At 31.7% G+C, this 24,477-nt stretch overlaps 1 long non-coding RNA gene and 1 pseudogene across 1 annotated transcript; both read right to left on the bottom strand.

Annotated features, from left to right (window-relative positions):
• Positions 1 to 3,246: 3,246 nt before the first annotated feature.
• LOC125206519 lies at positions 3,247 to 5,227 on the bottom strand (annotated as a pseudogene).
• An 11,573-nt stretch (positions 5,228 to 16,800) lies between these two features.
• On the bottom strand, positions 16,801 to 18,129 carry LOC125204064. The gene is made up of 2 exons (XR_007173481.1): positions 18,070 to 18,129; positions 16,801 to 17,117 (listed from the first exon to the last, which is right to left on the bottom strand). It is a non-coding gene; the product is annotated as an uncharacterized LOC125204064 (long non-coding RNA).
• Positions 18,130 to 24,477: the final 6,348 nt, after the last annotated feature.

The raw sequence follows: 24,477 nt of genomic DNA, 5'->3' as shown, positions 1-24,477 counted from the left end.
AGTGAAACTACAAATCCAGCCAGACGATTGATTTACCAGTTAAATGGATAATAATGATGGAACCCCTTGAGAGTGTGAGAAGGGTTCCAAGTTACATGGAAAAAAACTGCATTCTAATGTCTCCCAGGCAAAGGTGAGAGCTCAAGTCTCCCCAAGGTTTGAACAAGATGCAACTGGAAGCAATGCTCCAACCAGACGCATTCTTGCCATCTTCCATTGGTGGGGAACTGATTTCATCACCAAGTTCGCAAGCTGGCTCATTCTAATGGCTAATAATGAACCAAAATTGATAGATCCATGTCTTCCTTGAGAGAAATTGCAGGTAAGAGCATTAATCTCTGCACTTAGTTAATTATGTGTTAATAATTTTTAGTTCCATCCCATTTTTTGTTTCCTCTATTTGAAGATTTACTCAACTTTGATGCTGAGTAGTTACTTTTGTCATATCTTGGACAGTAGAAATATAGCTTTTTTTCCAGAAACTATTTTCTACATACCCCCCCTTTATTTTTTCTTTTCTCATTTTGCCCGTTTGTCTAACATTATACACATTTTGCATTTAATAGCCCCCATAGTTTCTTGTTCATCAAGTATGGCAAATCATGTCATTTGTAGCATCTCAAAAACAACTTATCGTCAGTTGGGTTTTAAACTGAATTTTTTTCCCTAGGATCTATTTGTGATTTGTCTGTTGGACTTGAGAAAAAATTTGACCATGACAAGGGATTTCACCTTTTTTTCGCAATGTCCGACTATGTAACCCTGCATGTGTGTTACCTTCTTTCTGCCCCCAAACTTGCGGCTCAAAGTGCTTTAGATCACCTGATAAAGGTGGGATAAAACGCAATCTCATGTAGCAGTAAAAAACTGTGCAACAGTCAAAATAAATTAATGAAAACCACAAGCTGAATACCTGATTTAAGTGCACCTTGAGGCTAAAAGGTAAATGCTAATTTTGTTGTCTTTATCAGATAAACCAAAGATTTCCCCCCCAAACACTTCAGGAGCATAACTCATCCCAAAAAATCCCAAATAAGCGATTGGAGGACTCTTCGAACCTGATGATTTATCAGTTGTTTGAAGCTGAGTCTTTCCCGCCCGGCATTATTACTATGCTGATGCATTGGACTTAATTGCCTGTTTTCTTTCTTTTTTCCAAGATGCCCCCATATCCCCAAATGCATAAAATTTTGGCATTTTATTCCTGATATCAGACCCCCCGGGGATTTCCCCAAACACTTCAGTGTCCATCCTTTCTCAAAAACTATGCAATGAAGCTTTGGGAGGGAACTCAAAAAAAAACATAGTACTTTCCACTTGTTTGATGATTGAACTCAAACTGATACCTCTTTTATAGTTGGCGATGGAGCAGAGGAAAGGAGTCTTTGTAGGTGCTATCAGACACAGAATACCCCGAAGGTCCAGAGCATATTTGGTTGGTATCGCAAAAGGGCAGAATATTACGATTCCTTTATCCCCAACTTGTAATATTCAAATGCTGCAAAATTTTTTTTGATAAAATCAGACACTTTGGGGAAACAGAGTATCAGTCCCCGGGAATATGATTTAGTTTTGGTGAAAGTAAGTTGGAAAGGATGATAGGATCAATTATGCAGATTCAGTTGTGAAAATGCTTCCATGGCAACATAACATAACCTACATTCTTAACCAGGTTCAATTTCTTTTCCTTGTTTTGGTTACAAGTGGTCCTATCGAGGATTTATCTCTAAAACTACGATCAAGTCCTTCGATTGAAATCAGACCCACCATAAGCTTAAGCGAAGGGCCAGCTGTATGCTTTAGAATCATGAGGCGTCAGATTTCAAGAAAACCACAACAATCTGCTTTGATGTAAAGAATTTGACTGATTCCTCTGGATTTGGTATTTCGTTGGAAAGCAATTTTCTTTATGACGGGATTTATTTTCTGCATCTCTAACATGTTCTTTAGGTTTATTTTTATTCTTGGCCCAGACTATTGTTTGCTTATTTCTTGAAATGTTTGTTAATACGAGAATAATGTATTTGCAGTATACCATTGGAGTACTTATTTTCAGTGTAAATCTTAGCGCCGAAATCCCTTTAAACTGTGCTTGAAATGTTTCTTATAACTTGCATAGTTAGTTTGAAGTGTTTTCCATGTTAGACTATAAGAAAAGATACCAATTGAAACTGTAAGAAATATATATGTATTTTGATTCAGGGATGAAGGAAAAGGTGATACCCTTTTAAGTATTGGGCTACTTTTCGACCAGGTTCAGATCTCCTCTTTTATATACTACTAATTTACTGGAATTAAAGGAATAAAACTTATCAGTACATTAAATTAAATAATTGTAAGATTAAATTCCTTTGTGGACAATATATGATCATGTAGTTTGATTAAAACAACCCCTGTTTTGGTTGGTTGAATACTAATGTTTTCCTAGTTACAGGGAAACGAGATTCTTTTATTGAGTTCCGAATTATCTTAAGCTTTATTTTAGGATAGGAAGATAATTAATACTAGTAATAATGTTTTATTTATACTAGTTTTTGGTTTATTTTAGAAATATTGCTAAATTATGATATTTTCCACCAATTGATAAACTTATTTGTTTCAAAATGAGTTACTGAAACTTATTTTTTTCATCACTTAAGATTTCCAATTCAAATTTGCTAATAATTTGCAGTGTTCCACATGGAAATTAAAATTTGCCCTTTGTCTTACTAGTATTTCTTCATTTGTTTTCCTGAAAGTCATAAGAATTGTCAAACAAATTGTTGTAGGATTATTAATTATGGTTAGCTCCTTGTTATCTGAGACACTGAAATATTTTTGTTGAATTCATAAGAATTAATTAATCTATGTTGTTAGGGTTAACTAAACATTCATAAAGTATCATGCATCAAACGAGTAAAAATCAGTAGAGTGTGTAGGAAGTTGAATTTGATGAACACATAAATAGTTGCAAGAGTAATTAAAGCTTGAAAGTGACTAATTCAAAAGATTATTAATCATATAATTGACCCACATCTGTGACCAGGTTCAGATATTGCCATTTTATTTAGGTGTCTTGGACAAAGATTGATTCTTGGTACGGAGTTAGTAGGTCCTCTATATAAATATAGGCAACAAGAAGCCTTTGTATTATTATTACAACATAGTACATTGTGATTGGTGATTGGTGTGGTTTCGACTGAAGTTTCCTCAAACTACTTCACTAGTAATAAAACAGTTCCCTTTCCTAGTGAAGTGTTTGGGGAACTTTGGGCGCCGCCTCACACATATCTTGACCCTTCTATTACCTTTTTATGTTTACTACTCCTCTAACTCTGATTTTTTAGGGAATGCACAATGCAAAGAGATATTGCCGCTGGTCCAAGTGGGGTGGAACTTCGCGAGACCTATTGAATAGCCGTGCCCAATGAAGATGCACCGTAGCTCGACGATGCTCCTCCATACACGGTGGCTCCCGTCTCGAATGTCCAAATTATAGCCCCTGTCCTTGCATCCATTGCAAAACGGGGCCTGTTGGGCCACCGACCCTGCAAACAGGACTCCGTTGACAATGGTAACCGGCCCGTGGGCGTTTCGTTCCTTGGATCAGCCGTGGTCCAAAGATATTCCCAGTGTTGGCGTCCATCGCCACCCATCCACCAGCTGTAGTGTTTCGGGTAGACGGGTTCAGAGTGAAGGGCTCTTACTGGTATTCACTATATTCGTGTACACGCCAATCCGTCACTAGCGGCACCCCACACCCCTCCTCCTTGTAGGCCTCCGGGACCCGCTTTCTGTAATCCGAACACAAGCAAAAATTACAAAATATGGTCATCATTCTAATAGAAGTTTATTAGTTCCATCCGAAAATAGGAGTAGTTTTTAAGTGATTAGTGAAGCTAATTAGACTTATAATATGGCAGTATTTAAGTTATCATTTTACACCAAAAAACATTCATCAACACAAATATAATTAATGACTTACAGTGGACCACACTATGTCACCATTGGCGCGATCTAGAGCCCAAGCAAAGCCGCTTTTTGAACCGCGACCACAACGTCTGCAATCTTCCATTGGACAAAATGGTGAGCTGCATCGAGCCTCACCAAAGTCGGCATCCAAGTTGGGGCCGGGCGGACAATCGGGGTTATTGGGGACCAAACAAGTGAAGTAGAAAACATCATAACCACCTAGTTGCCTAGCCCACACGATTCTCCCACTATTCAAATCAAACGCCATCAATGCCCGAAACACTCATCAGGCTTGCTCGGCGGCGTTGTTCTGTTGTTCTGCCTAGCCTGACACTGAAGAACCTCGTGGGAGCAATATAAAGTTGCCCTGTTCCTACATACACGAGGCCTCGATGGAGGGGCTGCTGCCCCAAATGCCGCAGCTGCGCTATCCTCCTAGTTTACCGCCGTTATCAGGTAAGGTATACGTTTGCCATAATATTTTTCCACTTTTTACGTCTATCTTCGCCATGCTTCCTCGGAAAGTGCAACATTTTGTCGCCGGTAATGTCACTTCCTGAGACGTTACCCCGACATAGAATCCACTGAAACATATATGCAAATATAATAAAAATTCATTGTCAGTATAAATAGAGAACGGAAAACAATATATACATCTCGAACAATTTTTTCCTATCATCAAGACGATTTTTCCTGGTTTTAACATGGAATCATCTGAACCCTCTGTAAACCGTTCCAGACGCCGGGATCCAGCCGAGTAGACCAGACAAGTGTTCCCGCCGAGCGCGTGACAGCGATGACGTAGGCGGGCGTAGATTCCAACAATGAGGAGATCGTCGGCCACCACAGGCGTCGCCGGACACCGTGACGTTGACGAATGTTCACTGCCCTATATTCCGTTGCCATATCAGCGCTCCGTTGGCGGCATCAACAGCGTAAAGATTTCCGTTCCACGACGGGAAGTAGACTACTCCGTTGGCCACAGCCGGCGTCGCGGTTATGTGGAATCCGGCCAAGAATTTCCATCTCTGTCTCAACAGCCCTAAGCGAACGGAGATGGGATTGATACTTCCTCCGATCTCACTCCTTCTGTTGCTCAGGTCTCCTCCACGGCTCCACCATGGTTTAACCACTGCAAATTAATAATTTAAAATATATTAACACAAAATTTTAAATTTGTTAAGCTATAGAATAAGAACCTCTGCAGTTGAGTTGTCGACAAATGAAAAGAAACAAATGCCAACAACATGACTGCAATACTTCCATTGTTAGCCATAATGCAAAAATGCTGAAGCTTTTTTGTGATTTTCACAGTTGATTAGTATAAATATTCAAGTCAAGATGTTGATTTGTATCGATTGAGTTGGTGTTTATATAAATATACAGGAAATTGAATTTCCATTATAATAAAGTGTTTTTGTTGATAGATAGAAAATTAGCAACAAATTTGTTGCTATCTTTAGAACGAAATGGCATAACTTGGTTCTGTTGGGAATGTGAAAATACTTATAAAAACAAAATACAAGGATAGAATCCTGAGAAAAGCAGCGAGATTTCGCCTCATAATTTGTGATAATGTCGAAAAACAAACAGAAACTCTTCACGTTGTATCAGATAGATTTCGTTTTCTTTATCAGTGTCTTCCATAATGAATAATTGTCTCCACTTATATATTTTGAAACATATGAAATTTATCGGAATTGTTGATGGTTGTTAATTGTTGTTAAATTGTATAGACTCCTTGTGAAGTTTGGCCTCACAGTATATTTCCAACTTGTTTCTGATTGTTGAATTTTAATTGATGGATCAAAATTTGGGGCTTGAGAATGATTGAATGATTACTATATCATTGTAGCATACTAAGAATACGTACTCTCTGTGTTCCTTATGTGACACATTTCTTTTTCACGTATTTTGAGAATATTATAACAAATAGTTAGAATAGATTGAAAGTAAAGTAAAGAGAGAATAATGTAGACAGAACTCCTCTACATCATTCTCTTTCTTAGTCATTTGGATTAAATTTGGCTTTGTGTGTATCTAGCTAGCTAGCTAGTATTTGTATCACATTTACATCATGTATTTATAGGACTAATTCATATGATAATTTTACTCTATTTGCATACATCATGTAGTAGTATTTATTTATTGGACTAATTCATATAATAAAATACGATAAAATTGCTCTACTTTACCCTATTTGTATCATACTCCATATAGTTGCACCCGGGTCGACCCGAGTTTCCAGAAGTTGGGAAGGATTTTGGACAAAAATGTAACCAAATGAATTACTACTATTAGGCAATGTGTATTAGTTCCAAAATATACTGAAGTCTTCTCGTAGCCATCAATTATGATAATGTTTGAATCAGTGTTTAAATTTCAGACTGGATCGTCTGGTTTAGCCGTGAACAGACATGTGTCGGTCCAACTGGAACATACTCCTTTCGTCTAAAAAATTGTCTCATTTGTGAACGGTAGAGTTTAATAAGTAATTGGTAAAGTAATATAAAAGAAGAAAAAGTAAGTAAAGTAAGGGACATCGAGAGAAAAAATTGCGTGAAGTATGAGACTGAAACTTTCTAAGACTATCTTTTGTGGACATTCCAAAATGACAAAATGAGACTATTTTTTATGGATGGAGGGAGTAAAAACTAGTGATCGGCCCGATTCAGTTAGAAACCAATTATAACCATTTTTTATATTTTTAAAAAACAAACAGGACTTTATTTTTTGATAATATTCTAGTTGGATCAATGGTGTAAATCATGAATTTGATACCTTGGTCCATTTGCTTACCCACCTGATTTTTGAAACATAGGTTTGAATGCACACATATATTCTACTAATGAACTGGACTATACCAACAAAATAATTAATACTAGGGTTTATATCAAATAAATCCTAGCAAGTTAAATTAGCACAGATAACTTGTTTACTGTAATACTTAGTTGTTTAGCAACCAACATTGCTGATTAAGCACAGCAATATTTTTCAATCATCAATGACAACATACAATATTACAAGAATTGGTGAAGTATATAGTACGTAGTACATTACTCTTGATTTCGTGGCCCATTATCATTCATGTGACGTGAAACAGTTGCAATTTAATTTGAGTTAATAATTAGTTTCTTATCAGGCTTTCAACTTTTCTTGTTTTGGTTATTTAATTTATAACTATTTCGATGAGTAAATTTTTTTTGAAAGGTCAAATTGTTGTAAAGAGTACTACTTGCATACAAAATCATTCGAATCAAATTAAATAGATAAAAATGTGAATATATTATACTACTGAGTTATACTTTAGGAATAACTAAAAATAATAAAAAGTATCAAAAAAATGTGTGCATATTTTAATAAATAATAATAATAATAATAATAATAATAATAATAATAATAATAATACATTTTCTTATTATATGATTTATCCCAGTATGGTCAATATCTGATATTTCCAATGAAAATATAGAATCTGGTCAGTATTGTAGGCAAGGTGCATAATAGAGAAGAATCCCTCGATCACTTTTGCTGTCAGATATAATATGTTATCCTTTAGTATCTCAGTATATCTTACTACTACTTGACAACTCACAATCAATTATACTAGTACTATATTAAATTAATCAAGTCTCCTTCAATATTATCACTAAAGGGATTCAACACATTAATTATCTCGGACTTAAAATGAAGACTTAATCGAATTATGAGATTAATATTTAGGTGAAGAGATTAGGATAAAGGGCAGGCGTCATCCACCAAGATTCTTCACGTTTCCCACAATTGCGTCTACATTCAGTTCTTCCCCAGACACATCTCTCTGCATGATCAGGTCTCTCTCACTCTCTCTCTCTCAAGGTTAGCAAAGGGAAAAAGGTAGATCTACTATATTTTGTAGGGATTGCGACATTTTTTTACTCAAATTTGATATTTTCATTTTTAGGGCAAATTTGATATTTTTCATGTTAATTTTGAATTTGGGAGTTTGTTTTTTTTTCAAATTTGGGCGTATCGATGCTCTTGAAGTTGTGCGGATCGGAAACATTTATTTTGCCGCATTAGTTTGTGTGGTTAATTTTAATATATATATCTTTTTTGGAGACGAATAAATTGATTAATTAGTGGTTCCTGGTCCTGGATACTGTAAAAGTACTACTCCATAAAATTTGAGGAATCATAATTGGCGAAATATTAAATTAGGAATTTGCAAGTTAGTAATAGTTTTTCACATTATATGCTATTATGACTTCTTTTATTTTTTTCTTTTAAAAACATCCTCATAACAAAGGGGAGGGTGTGGAAGTTTTATCGAATTAAAATGATAATTCTTCTCTTCTTCATTTGCATAAGCATAGATGATTATACTGCCACTCTCATTAATGTTCTTCTTTCTAGATTCTACGGATGTAATTTAAATCACACGATAATGAAATGAGACATATATAACTTAGCTATTGTGATTTGCTGATTTGTGTACAAAGGACGAATTTTTAGAAAGAGGTAGTAAAATATAATTAATGAGAGAATTGAGGCTTGGATTTTGATTATGAATCATAATTGCATTGTTTGTAATGTTTCTGGGTTGAATTTGTACTGCCTAAATCAATTACGCAAGGCTACATAACTCATACTCATAAAGAGCAAACATAAATCTATTAGCACTATTTGATTCAGTAAGTAATTAAATAAAAAAATAGAGAAAACAAAGTAAGGGGGAATATATAAGAAGCTAGTGAAATGGGGCGTGATGATAACTGAATAAGATTCTGATGTTTGGGACATGAAATGGAGTCTAGGTTCATTCTGGATCAGAGATATATTCCATGGTTTACAGCATCGGAGCAACGAATATGTTGAGCTCCAAAAAAACCTTTAAAAGCCACACTACAATTGACAACAAAAACATGATTGAGTTGCAACAATTTTATTTCATGCGTCCTCTAGAGTTCCTGCAAACACTTCTCGGGGTCGACCACCCCAATTGCTCTCGTGAAGTGTTTGGGAACTCCGGCTCGTTTGATCATACACACAATATTTCTTTCATCCTCCACCGGTAAGTACGTCTGCTGATTATGATTCTATCATCAAATTAAAAACAATTGAAGTTAATCAAACTATATCTGGGGTTTCGTGAGCTAGTAGTGTGATTGGATTGTACAGTTTTCTGGATTTTAAGATTTTGTTATTTAAAAATGTAAAGATAGGGCAAATGAGCTTAAAATTTAGTAGCTAGTCACAACAATATTTTCCTCCATTCTCCAGATTTATGCATCGGCGATCCAAATTTTGGTTGATTTTTCTTATAAGTTCTTTTCTTTCTTTCTTCAGCCCCAGCAATTAAAACAACAAGATGAGTTTAGTGCTTCAAGATTTATACAGTGAAATTTTCCAGATTTCTTTCATTTTCCTTTAGTTTAAAGACATATTATCCAGGTGCTAGAAAATAGAGGTGAAATTGGAGCACATACATCTTCAAGCTAGCTAGGGCTTGCGGTAAATTAAATAATTAATTGTTTCTGAAATAGCTCATTTTGGAGATCTCTACATATTTTGAAAATAGTCTATAAGCTACAAAGTGCTATAACCTATCCCTTTTACAAAATTAATTAATGAATTCCTTGAATAGAAAGATATGGAGTGGAACAAAATCTTTTAGGAGCCTGACAATATTTAATTACACCATTAGCTAAATGCATTATTTGCCTCACGGCTACATTTTTAGTCCAACACGAGTAGGTCATCTAGAGAAATCGACCGTACTGGGCGACGTAATCCAAGATTGAAGGGGCGAATATATCAAAGACTTTGGACCGATCAAAATGATTAAAGTCGGTGTAAAATCATTGTTAAAGTCATGGCAACTCTTGTTCATTCTCCAATATGGGATATTATTTGCCTCACAAGAGTCTAAGCAAAATTTTGGGTAAGAGTCTTAAAAACATGTTCCCCGGACTATTGAAGCTATTTACTAATGAAGGTATGAGGGGTGTAGTAGGATAGCAAGGTTTGCAGATCGTTTTTCCCTAGCTCGGAGGAAGAGTCAGTTGAGGATCTCATTTTAGCCGTGAATCATGTGTGTAAACACGAGTAACCTGCAGTTCTTCAACAAATCAAATGCATTTTGGGTTCTAACTTTGTTTTGTAAGTTTCAAATCTCAGAGTCAATCTACTCAACATGGAGGAATGGCCTGCAGGAATTGAAGGTTGTTCGGATTCGGTGCTTTTGACGCTAGAGATAATCATTGTGTGCTATGCGAGGAGGAAGACTAGATCATCAGCCACATTTTCTTTAATTTAGTTGCAAGATTTCATGTACTACTATTTTTTTGTGATTGGTGGAGAGTGTTTCATGTGTCTTCGACCTAATCACCCAATATTTGCTTTCATGTTGGCTTGAAACCGGCTTAGAAGTTTCTATAAAAATTCGGCTTCCCGTATCGTGTTCTATATCAAGTCTATTCGGGATATATCTAAAAGAGTAAAGGTCAAAATTGGTCATACACATATAGTCAAAATACGAATTTCGTCCAAAACATTCACTTTTTGAAAATCGTCCAAAACATTTGAAATCGTTATCGAAGTGTCCTAAATATTTGAAATGTTATCGAATGGTCATTTTCCTCAAAACTAAGCAGGTAACGTCCTAATTAATGTTTTTAACTTAATTAATATACTAATGCATAATTAATTAAACAAAATTAAATATAAATTAATAAAATGCTAAGAAATTTCAAAATCCGAATCTCCTTCTTCTTCTCTGCGCTCAACGTCGCACGTCTTTCTCTCTCCGTTCGTTCCTCCACAAATCATTGTCATCGCGTGCTTCTCCGCATCGTCGCGTCCGAGATCAAAACCGCCGTCCACCATTGTTGTCGCCATCAACCCCCATTTCTTTTCGTCCTCGTCATCTCTCTCTCTCAATTTTCTTTCTCGGCGTCCGTGCTTGTTATCTCCTGACGCGGTCTGTTGCTAGAAGATGGTTTCGTTTCACCGCTTCGCACCGTCGTTGTCGGCGAGAGAAAGACGCCGACGACGTTGAGCACCGAGAGAAGAAGGGAGAGATTCCGATTTAGGAATAACGAATGAGAGATGGAAGAGAAGGAAAAGAGGGAGAAATAGTCGATTTTGAAATTTCATAGCATTTCATTAATTTTATATTTAAGTTTATTTAATTAATTATGTATTAGTATATTAATTAAGTTAAAAAATCATTAATTAGACGTGACCGTTAGTTTTTCACTGAAAAGGTCCACTTCGATAATGATTTCAAATGTTTTGGACCCGATTTTTAAAAAGTGAATGTTTTGGACCAAATTCATATTTTGGCTATATGTTTAGGATCAATTTTGATTTACTCGTCTAAAACAAGATTGCTTTTAAAAAATTTGTACCTAATTAAGTGCCGGACAAAAACGGCATTTTTTGTGCATTTATTGCATCAAAATTCATTTCATTTTAAATGTACTTGGAGTTGAAAGTAGGCTTTGCTTTTGTATATTATTCTCTCCGTCCCAATAAATATGAAAATCTGATTTTGCGTAAATTTTATACTGATTGTGAGTTAATGAAGAGGAAGTAAAGTAAGAAATAGAAAAAAATGGGGATGATGTTGTTTTCGTTTTAGGAAACATTTCATTTTTGATTAGATAATTCTAAAAGGAAAACGGAGTATTAGATTTGTGAATTGAAGACTAAGTGTAGAATTTTACATTTGATTACTAAGTAAATTCTTTATTAAGGCCACGATAATTAATTACAATTTACAACTAAAGCGTCCCCACACACACAACACTAGGTAGTGACACACATACTATATAGATTCTTGACATAATTCAACTCGATCTATTTAAAGAGTAGTGATAAATTAACAAAAATTGTGGATACAAAATTGGACATTTTAGGTATTTTACATTTATAATAAATTTATGATTACTAATTCATTTAATGTATTACAAAATTACCTTCTATGATCATTTTGGAAAATTAAGTTTTCATAATCATCATTTACGCATTCTGTAGATAATTTACTATATCTTCATAACCAATTATGTAGATACCTTTACATTAGTCGCATAATTTCTTCTTCCAATAATAAGAATGTGGATATTTTTTTCATTTCAATTAATTCTTTAGTGTTATCGTCAAATAAAATAATTATAGTCATTCATATCAAATTATTTTATTAATAAATAATTTTAAAATTCCAATATAAAAACACTACATCCATATATACTTAATTTCAATGTGTTATCATCAAACGAAATCAATCATAATCATCAACACCAAATTATTTTATTGGTAATTTTTAAATTTGTAAATTACAAAAAATGACTACACGCAAATTTACTAATTTCTTAATCTTACCGTCCAAAGAAATAATAATAGTAGTATGTCTCATCCAATTAATTTATTATTAAATAGTAGTAATTCTTAAAATTCTAAGGTATGAAAACGACCAATGTATATATACTTATTTCTTAACTAATGCTATCATCAAAGAAAATAATCATAGTTATTCGTATCTAATTATTTTATTATTAAAAAATTCATAAATGTCTAGATATAAAAAATAGAATACGTCATACTCCATCCGACCCGCACGAGGAGTTCTCATCATTTTGCTTTTTATAAAATAATAAATAGTTAAAGTGGAGAAATAGTAAAGTAAGAGAGAAATAATGTTGAAAATAATCTTTTCAATATTATTCTCTCTTTTACTTTACCATTTCTCCAGCGTTAACTATTTTTTATTATTTTTATAAAATGGGTGCAAAAAAGTGGCCGGATTCCCTAATCACGGACAAGATACTTAATTTCTTAGTTTTCAATATCCAAAAAATATTAGTATTTCGCATCTAATCCTTTCAACATTATTCTCTCTCTTACTTTACCATTTCCCCACTTTAACTATTTTTTATTATTTTTATAAACGGATGCAAAAGTGACCGGACTCCAAATCACGACGGAGATACTTAATTATTAGTTTTCAATATCCAAAAATTCCTTCGAAAGATTGTCTATTTTCTTTTCACACTCATTTTATAAAAATAATAATAAATAGTTAAGAAGAGAGTAAAGTAAAGAGAGAATAATGTAAATAGTCTTTACCTACATTATTCTTTCTTATTTTACTCTCTTTCAACTTTACCTATTTATTATTTTTGCAAAACGAGTCAAAAAGGAACTAGGACAATCTTTCGGACGGAGGGATTATATTAGTATTTCGCATCTAATTACTTTATTAAATATTCTTAAAATACCAAGTTATGAAAACAACCATATGCATATATTCTTAATTTCTTTGTGTTATCGTCGAAGAATTTGATAATAATATTTCACATCCAAGTATTTTAGTATTAAATTCATTCTAAGTTATATATATATATATATATATATATATATATAGATATATATATTTAATTTGTTACTTCTATCATCCAACAAATAAATCATAGTCATTCACAATTCAATTATTTTATTATTAAATAATTTATAAAATTCCAAGTTATATAAACAATTACATATATTTATATCCCTTTAATTTCTTAGTAAAATCATCAAATGAAATAACCTTTATCATCCACATCCAATTATTTTACTAATGAATTTTTTTGAATTTCTAAATTAAAAAAAATGACTAAATGTTTTTAAATGTTAGTATTTATTAGTGTTATCATCCAAAGAGAAAAAAAATAGTATTTCGACTAGATTTTTTTATTATTAAATAATTTAAAATTATAAACTTAATGACATATTCATATATAGTACCCTACTTAATTTCTTAGTGTTATCATCCAATAATTTAAGGAATATTAAATCCAATTATTTTACTACTAAATAATTTTAAAATTTTAATTATAAAAATGACTACAATATATAGAAATAATTTCGGATCAAAACAAAATTATTACATTAATCCACATCCAATTATTTTACTATTAAATTTTTTTTAAAAATTTCAAGTCAAAAAATTGACTACATAATTTTATATTTATTTTTTTTATATCATCAACCAAAAAAAAAACATAGTTTTTCCCAAACCAACTATTTTTTATTAAAATTTCAAAAATTTTAATTTATAAAAACGTTAATGCTTTAATATTTTTTTTGGCGTTATAAATTATTTTAGTCTTATGATATTAAATAAAATAATTATACTTGATCCAATTAAAATTATTAATTGATTTTCTAATATTAATTATAAAAAATGACTACTTCATATATTTTTAGTTTAAGAATTATCACTAACTAAAAATATATTATTTTGTCTTTATTTTTTTTCCTTTTTAAAAAATTTTTTAAAATTCTAATTTTGCAAACAATTTTAGATATATATTTTATTTCTTTTGATTTTCCTAAAATAATAATACTCCAGTTTTATTCGTTTCAAATTTTTTTATTATTAAATAAATTTTATTTTAAGCAAAAATATGTTATCATTCAAATTTTTTTTTTAAATTTTTGAGACTTCCTTTTAAAAGAATGGCACCGTTTTTTAACTAACTGCATATTTTATTTTACCATATATAAACCCTTTTAATTTGATATTGATTAACTTTACAAATATACTAAAAAAGGGGAATTGAAACAAGGTATTAAAATAAAAAAAACCGGGTTTTAAATAAAAAAAGGGTTTAAAAATTTTAAAGGGTATTTTGCATGTACAAATTTTGTTAATTTATTTTACCCCGAAATATATAATTTATTAGGAATGTTCCCGCCCCGTTTAAACGATTCACCTGACCATATGCAACTACAAATTACCTAAACCTTCGATCTTCAGATTAAGTCTATCAATTATTTGGGTTTAATTATTAGTTCCCCTTGATTGTGATTAATTTTTCATTTTAATTTTTTATTATGATTAGTTATTATGAAGCTGGTGTTTGTTTGGTTTCAGTGAAAAGGCAAGTTTGATACAATAGGTCAGTTGTTATGGAAATTGAACGCACTCTAATCATTCAATTAATAATCATCATCTAATTTATAATACAAAATACCCATAATGCCATCAGTAAAATTATTGTTTGTTTGGTACTTTTTTTTATTATTCATTTTATTCTGCACCAAAGAACTAAAATTTTTAAAACAATCCAAATAATAAAATTTGGCCTATCAAATTGATACCCCTATATCCCCAAAATTTTTGCATTGATCCCAAATTCCCAAAATCCAATACCCCATACCCAACCCAAATTTGAAAATTATTTTTATCCCCCAAAAAAACGATCCAAAATAACACAAACTTTTAGAATTACAAATTCTTATAGTATCAATTTAAGATAAAATAACTAATTTTTGTAGTAGTTTAATTTTAAAAAAAATAACTACCAAACTTTGAAAAATACAAAAATTTATAAGTTATACATATTAACATCTTTTATCCATAAATAAGTCAATAACCATCAAAATTCATAAGTTCAAACATTCATCCTTTATAAATACAATTTAACATAAAAACAAGATCAAAATAATATCACAAAAAAATTTTCAAAATTATAAATATCACATCAATGAAATTAAAATATAATTAAAAAAAATTTAAATTAATATCTTATATGCTAACTATTAAATTAATTAAATTATAGTTAAAAATTATATTATATTTAATTATAATAAAAATATAATTTATTAATTTTTAAAATAAATCGATAAATCGATAAGGATACTGATCGGATATCGGAATCCGATACCCCGTAACCAAAAATTTTCATTATCCGACCCGATTTATTTTCAAAAAACGGGTTGGATCCAATTATCCATTTTTTTAAAAACGATTTTAAAACCCCAATCCATTTTGACAAAACTAAAAACAATCATACTTTTTCTATTAATCCAACAAATCTAACTTAACTGATTGGTTGAGTTAATCTCCTCGTGTATTTGTTTTGAATTAACTAAATCCATACTAATATTATTGTTATTAATGACACGGTTTGAAACCCGAACGGTTTTTCTCATCGAATGAAAAATTCCCCAGTCCGAATTTAATTGGATAATGAGGGTATGCTAACAAAAAACATTTGACAAATGGAATTCTATGTTATATTCCCAAAATTTCATGATTATATATGGAAATTAATGGAAATTTAAAGTTTTATTACTTTAAATTATGGGAAAAAAAAACTAAATATTTTGTATTTATGTCAAAACATACTCCGAATTTAGTGGGAGTAATATATTTATACAATTTTACATGTTTTTTGTTATTTTATTTTAAAATTTTAAAAAAATTTTTTAAAATTTTTTTTATTTTCCCTATAAAAAAATAGATAAAAGTTGAAATAATTAATAATATATCAACAAGATTTAAATTAATAGCCAAAATTTTTATTTTAGGTTAATATACGTTTGTGTATATAATATCACGTGTGTTCTACTGAGTACATAAATAATGAAGTGTGGCTATTAACTTCAATTTTGTTAACATACTAATGTATTAATTTCAACTTTTTTATTTTATTTTTTAATAGCATATAAAAATGTAAGAATATTTTAAAACTATAAAATAAAATTGCAAAACACATGTATTATTATGTGTACGCAAATATTATTCCCATTAGATTCAATATGTAGTTGAGAATATTTAAAAAGGTTCAAAATATTTTGGAAAATTTTCCATAATTTATTGTAATACTCATTGAAAGTTGATTTACAGTTTCTATGTATAATTAAGTACAGTTGGGATATTAACTTTTATAGAGTTCTACTTGTCAAATAATTATTTGTTGGGCACACCAACTCAATCATGTCTACATGGTGTGGATGGTCAGTGAATTTTTCCTCAACACTTCTACTACTATTTAAGAAATAAAATGGGCTTCTTTTATGTGAAAAGGAGAGATCTCAGATTCAATTCATATTGAATTTCCCTCCCAAAAAAATAATACAGATATTAGATTTCACTCATAAGCCACAATCCACCAACAATACAAACACGAAAATGTGATCCTAAGTGGGAAATTTACAGATGAATATTAAGGTAATATCATATGATAAGCATACAACAACTAGCAACCCGCCTCATCTTACACGGGGCGATCTCCGGTGTGCTGGCACAGGAGATGCCAACGGCAACGAATATGTTGAGCTCTAGGTTCATTCTGGATCAGAGATATATTCCATGGTTTACAGCAACGAATATGTTGAGCTCTTTAAAAGCCACACTACAATTGACAAAGAAAATATGATGAGTTGCAACAATTTCATTTCATGCGTCCTCTAGAGTTCCCTGCAAACACTTCTCGGAGTCGACCACCCCAATTGCCTCTCGTGAAGTGTTTGGGGGAACTCCCGGGCTCGTTTGATCATACACACAATATTTCTTTCATCCTAGCTCCACATGTAAGTACGTCTGCTGCGTCGAGGTGATTATGATTCTATCATCAAATTAAATTTGAAGTTAATCAAACTATATCTGGGATTTGGTGAGCTAGTACTAGTGTGTGAATGGATTGTACAGTTTTCCTGGATTTTAAGATTTTGTTACTTAAAAATGTAAAGATAGGGCAAATGAGCTTAAAAAGTAGCTAGTCACAACAATATTTTCCTCCATTCTCCAGATTAATTTATGCATCGGCGATCCAAATTTTGGTTGAGTTTTCTTATAAGTTCTTTAATTCTTTAATTTCTTTCTTCAGCCCCAGCAAGAAACAACAAGATGAGTTTATTTATACAGTGAAATTATTTCCAGATTTCTTTCATTATTCCTTTGGTTTAGAGACAAATTATCCCGGTGCTAGAAAATCAGCCGAAAATAGAGCTGAAATTGGAGCATACATCTTCAAGCTAGCTAGGGCTTGCGGTATTGATTGTCTCTGAAATTAGCTCGTCATGGAGATCTCTACATAGAAAAATAGTACTCCATACTTACTAGGAAAATGATATTCTGAAAATAGTAAGCTATAAAGTGCTATAACCTATCTCCTTTTACAAAATTAATTAATGAATTCCTTGAATAGAAAGAAAACAAGTACTACTCCGTGTATGCGTTGATGAGTGGAACAAAATCTTTTAGGAGCCTGACAATATTTAATTACACCATTAGCTAAATGCATTTTCCTCACGGCTACATTTTTAGTCCAACACGAGTAGGTCATCTAGAGAAATCGAGCGTACCTTGTAAAGGAAAATGAGAAACTCCATTGTTTTTGAGAAGAGAAAGTTGCTAGTTGTATTACTATAAATGATAGGATTGCAGAATACATTACACAGACACTTTACCTCATTATATATAAGACTACTAAAGCATAAAAAAAAGGGAACATAAAACTGATCTAATAGCCATTAGCCAACAACTCAGCAAGGGACCACTTCCTGTAACAATAACAAGAATCAGATATTCTTCAATACATCTCCTTTCACCACGTCGATCCATGACCGTTTGTGATCTTTTTCATGAGCTGGAATGTGCTCACTACTCGACACATGTCCATCATCCGAGGCATCAATTTGTTCAACTTCATCAGGTATCTTTACATCTCCAATACCTTGGTGACGTTGATCACGAAGATTGAAGGGGTGGAATGTACCAAAGACTTTCAACCGATCAAAATGATTAAAGTCGGTATAAAATTATGGTTGAAGTCATGACAAGAGAAATAGTAGCATATACAAACCTCACGAGCTCTAGCTAGCTAGAGAGGAAATACAACAAGTTGTATGAAAGTGGGATGCAGTCTAAGCAAAATTTTGGGTAAACGAGAGTCCTCCATAAATCAAATGCATTTTTGGGTTCTAACTTTGTTTTTGTAAGTTTAAAATCTCGGAGTCAATCTACTCAACATGGAGGATGGCCTGCAGGAACATTGATTTATTCATACAAAAAAGACTCAAAACCAAATGAATTGAAGGTTGTTGTGTGCTATGCGAGGAGGAAGAGTAGACCCCATCAGCCACATTTTCTTTAGTCGCAAGATTTCATGTATTTTTTTTGTGATTAATGGTGGAGAGTTTCCATGTGTCAACCTAATTAATCACCTAATATTTGATTTCTATGTTGGCTTCAAATCGGCTTACAAGTTTCTATAAAAAATTTGGGCATCTGTGACTGTGACTGTGTTCTAGTATATCAAGTCTATTTGGGAATATCTAAAACAAGATTGCTTTTCAAAAATTTGTACCTAATTAAGTGCTGGACAAAAAACGGCATTTTTGGCGCATGAATTAGAGGGATATTTTTTAACTTCATACACGTTATTGCATCAAAATTCATTTCTATTTAAATGTACTTAGAGAGTTAAAAGTAGGCTTTGCTGTTGAATACCACTCTCTCCGTCCCAATAAATATGAAAATTTGGTTTTCGCCACAAGATTTTATACAGTATTGTAAGTAAACGAAGAATAAATAAAGTAAGAGAGAATAAAATATAGAAATGATGTTGTTTCTATTTTAGGAAACGTTTCATTTTTTATTGGATAATTCAAAAAGGAAAATGTTTTATTTTTAAATTTTAACGGGATAGATGAAGTATTAGATTTGTGAATTGAAGACTAATTAATGGGACCTGGTGTAGAATTTTACATTTGATTACTAAGTAAAATTCTTTATTAAGGCCACGATAATTAATTATAATTAATTCGTCCCCACACACGCAACACTAGGTACACACATACTATATAGATTCTTGACATAATTCAACTCTATTTAAATATGATAGTAATTTATTAGGAATGTCTCCGCTCCAGGTAATCGATTCGACCAGATCAAATGCAACTACAAATTACCTAAATCTTCGATCTTCAGTTTAAGTCTATCAATTATTTGGATTAATTATTAGTTCACACTTGATTGTGGTTAATTATTCATTTATTTGATTATTATGATTTGTTATTCATTATGAAGGTATTTGTTTTGTCTCAGTGAAAAGGCAAGTTTGAAACAATAGGTCAGTTGTTATGGAAACTAGTATTAACCCACGTGCTATGCACGGGACATAAGAATTTTCATATAATGAATACTAATACCAATGAAACTATAGGAAATAAGAATTCATAACAATAGAAATATTTACAAAATCATATATATGCTTTATCTTATCCCACTCTAAATCAATAATTTACTTATTCCTAAATAAAATATTTCAAATTCAGTAAACAATTTTATACAATTTGATTTATGATATAAGTGGAGTAATATAATTGACAAATAAGAGATGTGTGACTAATAATTAAAGAGTAGTATGAGTTAGTTAGAATATGATATACAAATAAAGAAAATATGTGTGAGTAGAAAACAAAGAAAAAAAAATCAGTTTATTATATAAATATAAAAATTATATAAAGTTTAATTGTGTATTATCATATGAAAAAAATCGAGTACACTTTTATATAAATTTATGTATTGATTGTTATCATATAATTATGAGGGATGTATACCATTAAAATTAAAGGAGGTCATTTATTTTTTCTAATAATATCTATGAAATACATATAAAAATATTAAAATAATATTAATTCGTAATTTCTATGAGTTTAGATAAGACTTATACATAATAAAACAAAATTAAAGCTAGGTTTGAATTTAAATAGGTATATATATAGTAGTATTGTATATTTATAAATGATAGTGATTGAATATTAAATATAAATAAAATTTTATACATAATTACAATCTAAAAGTAATTTCAATATAACAAAAAGTTATAAAAAATAGTCAAGAAATTAATATAAAATTTAATTTGATTTAAAAAATATATACAAAGTACAATAAATTTAAAGTGTAAATTAGAACCTAGCTTTAAAGTATGATAATTATAATAATAGAGTTTAACATAAATTCTATTTAATAAAAAAAACATTAATCATGTATAAATCCACTATAAGAACCCAAATTATATGCTACATTAAAAGCCCAAAATTAGAGCCCAATTAGCAAATAGAAACCCTAAATTAATATGAGGCGCCTCATTTCTCTCTCTTCCCATTCAACTGTACCCTACTCCTTCCTCCCTTCCATGCGCCGCCGCCGCCCGCTCCGCCTGCCTCCTTCCGCTTGCCTCGACGTCCGTGATTCGCCGCCCACTTGCTTCCTCCACACCCACCACACTGCATAGCTCGCCCAGCCATCGTTCCTCGCCTTCGTCACCCGCCCTCACACGCCAGCCTAGCTTTGGTGATCTCCGGCAGCTCTCTCGGGCAGCAACCACCGCCGCCCTCTCCTTTTCTCACCTCTCTTTCCGTCGCCGTCGCCCACCGCCCCCCTTGGTGATTTTTCTCATTCCTCTCCCTTTCCTCTTCTTGTTTTTTTCTTACGCCTCTCTCACGGTTTCACGCCACCACCATTGTTGACGTCACTGTCGCCACTGCATTCAGCCGCTAGACTCACCGCCATCACCAGTGTCGTCTCCCTTCATCGGTGGGGTGAGATATTTTTTTGTTCATTTTATTTCATGTTCCTAAGAGTTCTAATTTAAAACTTGAGTTTTGGTCATTTGGTGTTCAAAAGATTTCACCTTTGTTCCTCACATGACAGTATCAATGGCGCCGCTTCCTCTTCCTCTCCGGCGTCTCCTCGTCGCCTCACGTCGTCTGATTCCAAGCAGAGCCACACCTGCTATACTGCAATTATAAAACCAAAAAATGCAGATTCTAGTGCATCTATTTAAATGTGTTTTAAATCTTCTTCAAGAAATTTGCATTTGATTGGACTCAGATTCTAGTGCATCTATTTAAATGTGTTTAAAATCTTCTTCAAGAAGTTTGCATTTGATTGGACTCATTTTCATAGCTGCCTTTTTTCTATCCAATGGTTGATATTTCTTAAAATGACTAAAAGGGTACACAAAAATAGCTTTACATTTTTCCTCCAAAAAGGGTAAAAATATCTTTTCACCAAACTGTCACTTTAGATTAGGATAGATGACAATGTGTGTGTTTTATTAATGTTTTTATTCTTGTTTTATTTTTGTTATTATTATTTTATCTTTGTTTATCTTGTACCCAAATTTTCACAAATATTCTTAGATATCGAAAATGTGCAAACTACATGTATTCACTATTCACTCTAAAAAATAAAAAAATATTATAAAAAGAGAAAAAACTTAAATTGCGTTTTTAACACAGTATCACACACGTGCGATGCACGACTCATTTTCTTTTATTTAAATTTATTTTATACTGTAAAATAACTTTATAAATTTATAAATATATAAAATCAAAAACAATTATTAAAAAATATAAAATCAAAAAAAAAATAAAAAAAATAACACATACCGAATGAGAAACAATATTATTATTTCAAGTTCTAAAATCGCAAATTTATATAATAGCAATTTATTGAAATATAAAACCGATATCAATATGCATGCATTTAGCCGGAAAAAAAAATTGGTTGCATACCCTAATAGTATATTCCGCATCGCCTACTTCCCGTGTAGCTGCTACTACCCATATCACGTCCAGGAAAGACAAATGAATAAGAGTGCCACCAACCTAATATTCATACAAAGCACTACATGAAAAAATTATACATTCGACACTTCACAATATGCGAACAGTCTCAATGCTTTCACCACTAACCTTTGTAATCCTGGCCTCCTGGATAACTACTAGCATGTACAATTTGTGTTTCTGGGTCTTCAACAAAACCTCAAGGTTCATGACAACAGAAGGCAGTTATTTTCGTCTTTTGCAACCTAGAGCAACATAAACCACACGATTGATGATCAACCATTAAGAGTAACAGTATTAAAAGAAAAATCTCTTTACCCAAAGTTAATAGGTTAGTTGGTAAGTGACAATAAATGTCATTAGTGGATAGTTAATCATGAAAAAAATGAAGAGTCATAGTATTAATATTTCATTTAGGTTACGCTAACATGATATTTAAATTTAATAATATAGTAAGTATATTAGAAAAATCTTTTTATATTATTAATGGCATTCGTATAATTATTTCCAAAACTCCCCTTTTATATATTCATAGATTATAGATTGGACACGTACTCTAATCATTCGATTACTATAACTATACAATCATCATCTAATTTATAATATAAAATACCCAAAATGCCATCACTAAAACTATTGTTTGATTTGTATTTTTGTTTATTATTCATTTTATTCTGCACCAAAGCAATCTAAGATTCTAAAACAATCCAAAATACACAATCATACTTTATCTATCAATCCAACAAATCTAACTCCTAACTGATTGGTTGTTATGCTTAATCTTCTCGTGTATAAGCTTTGAATTAACTAAATCCATACTAATATTATTGTTATTAGTTTTTGTTGTTTTTTTGGGTGTTGGGGTATGGGGGGTTTGAATACAATTGTGATTTGTGAGAATAACAGAATAAAGGGCTTAAAATAACACAGTTCATATACCCACAGTCTTTTTGTATCAATGTATCATAATGTTGATTTGGGATAATAGAGTCATTGATTTGGGAAATCGAACGTCTTTTCTTTTTTGGAACTATACAATGTTAATATTTTGAGATTTTAAAAGGTATATTTGTAGGTAGAGCAATTTAATTTTCTACTAAGTTATAGGAGGAGTACTTATGCAAATTTTTAATTTAAGTACTTTAATGTACCAGAATCTTGTCATAGTAGCCGATCGAATAAAGAGTGTTTCATCAATCGTCTATTTTGGGGAACATAAAAGATAATTACTCTTCAAAATGCCGTTTTATGTTTTGTTTATTATTTTTATATCTCTAATTAAATAGTATAGCAGACTATTCGGGGCGGGACCCACTGAAAACAAATAGGGTTCATGACTTCATTCTATTTTATGCGCACGAATGGATAGTAGAATCGTTTATTTCGGAAACATTAAAAAATAATCACGCTCTTTAGTGCGGGACCCACACTAATAATCTAATATATTGATATGGGGAACACACGTGTTTTATTTATGGAATTGGAGAATGCAGGAGATTTATTGTAAATATAATTATATGGGGAATACACAGTTATTTTAAATGGAATTGGAGAATGCGGGGCCGTATTTTATTTATGGACTTCGAGAACAGCGTAAATTAGTATGGTTCTTATTTAATTAACATTATTATAATAACCATTCTTTAATACGAGACCCACATTAATGGAGTATAATGTTATGGGGAATACACTTTTTTTCTTTTGTTGGAATTCGAGAATAGCGTTAATTGTGGTAACGTCAAATCTTCTCTTTCTACGACTTTTTAAGAGAAGATATCTGCTAGTACTATTTTTGTTTAATTCGGAATCAATAAGTCTATGCCACTATAGGAGTATATACTTTTATCTATAAATTTCATTATAGCTTTAATACTCTCGTGTGCAAGTATTTGAATAAATCGAGATTGAATTAACGGGGGAAATATTTCTGGTGCCGAAAATAAAATTAGACATATTTTGGTGGACATTCTTAAATAAAAAGAGATATAAGTGCTATATTTTTTTTTTTTTTATCATGAATGGAAAAATATATATTATCCATTGAGATTAGGGGTGGCGAAACGGGTTACCCGCGGATACCCGCACCCGACAAGTCGGGTACCCGTACCCGATTTTAGCCAAATTTGTTGTCCCATT

Source organism: Salvia hispanica, chromosome 2 (genome assembly GCF_023119035.1).
Source record: "Salvia hispanica cultivar TCC Black 2014 chromosome 2, UniMelb_Shisp_WGS_1.0, whole genome shotgun sequence".
Lineage (NCBI taxonomy): Eukaryota > Viridiplantae > Streptophyta > Magnoliopsida > Lamiales > Lamiaceae > Salvia > Salvia hispanica.
This window is presented reverse-complemented; position numbering and strand designations above follow the sequence as displayed.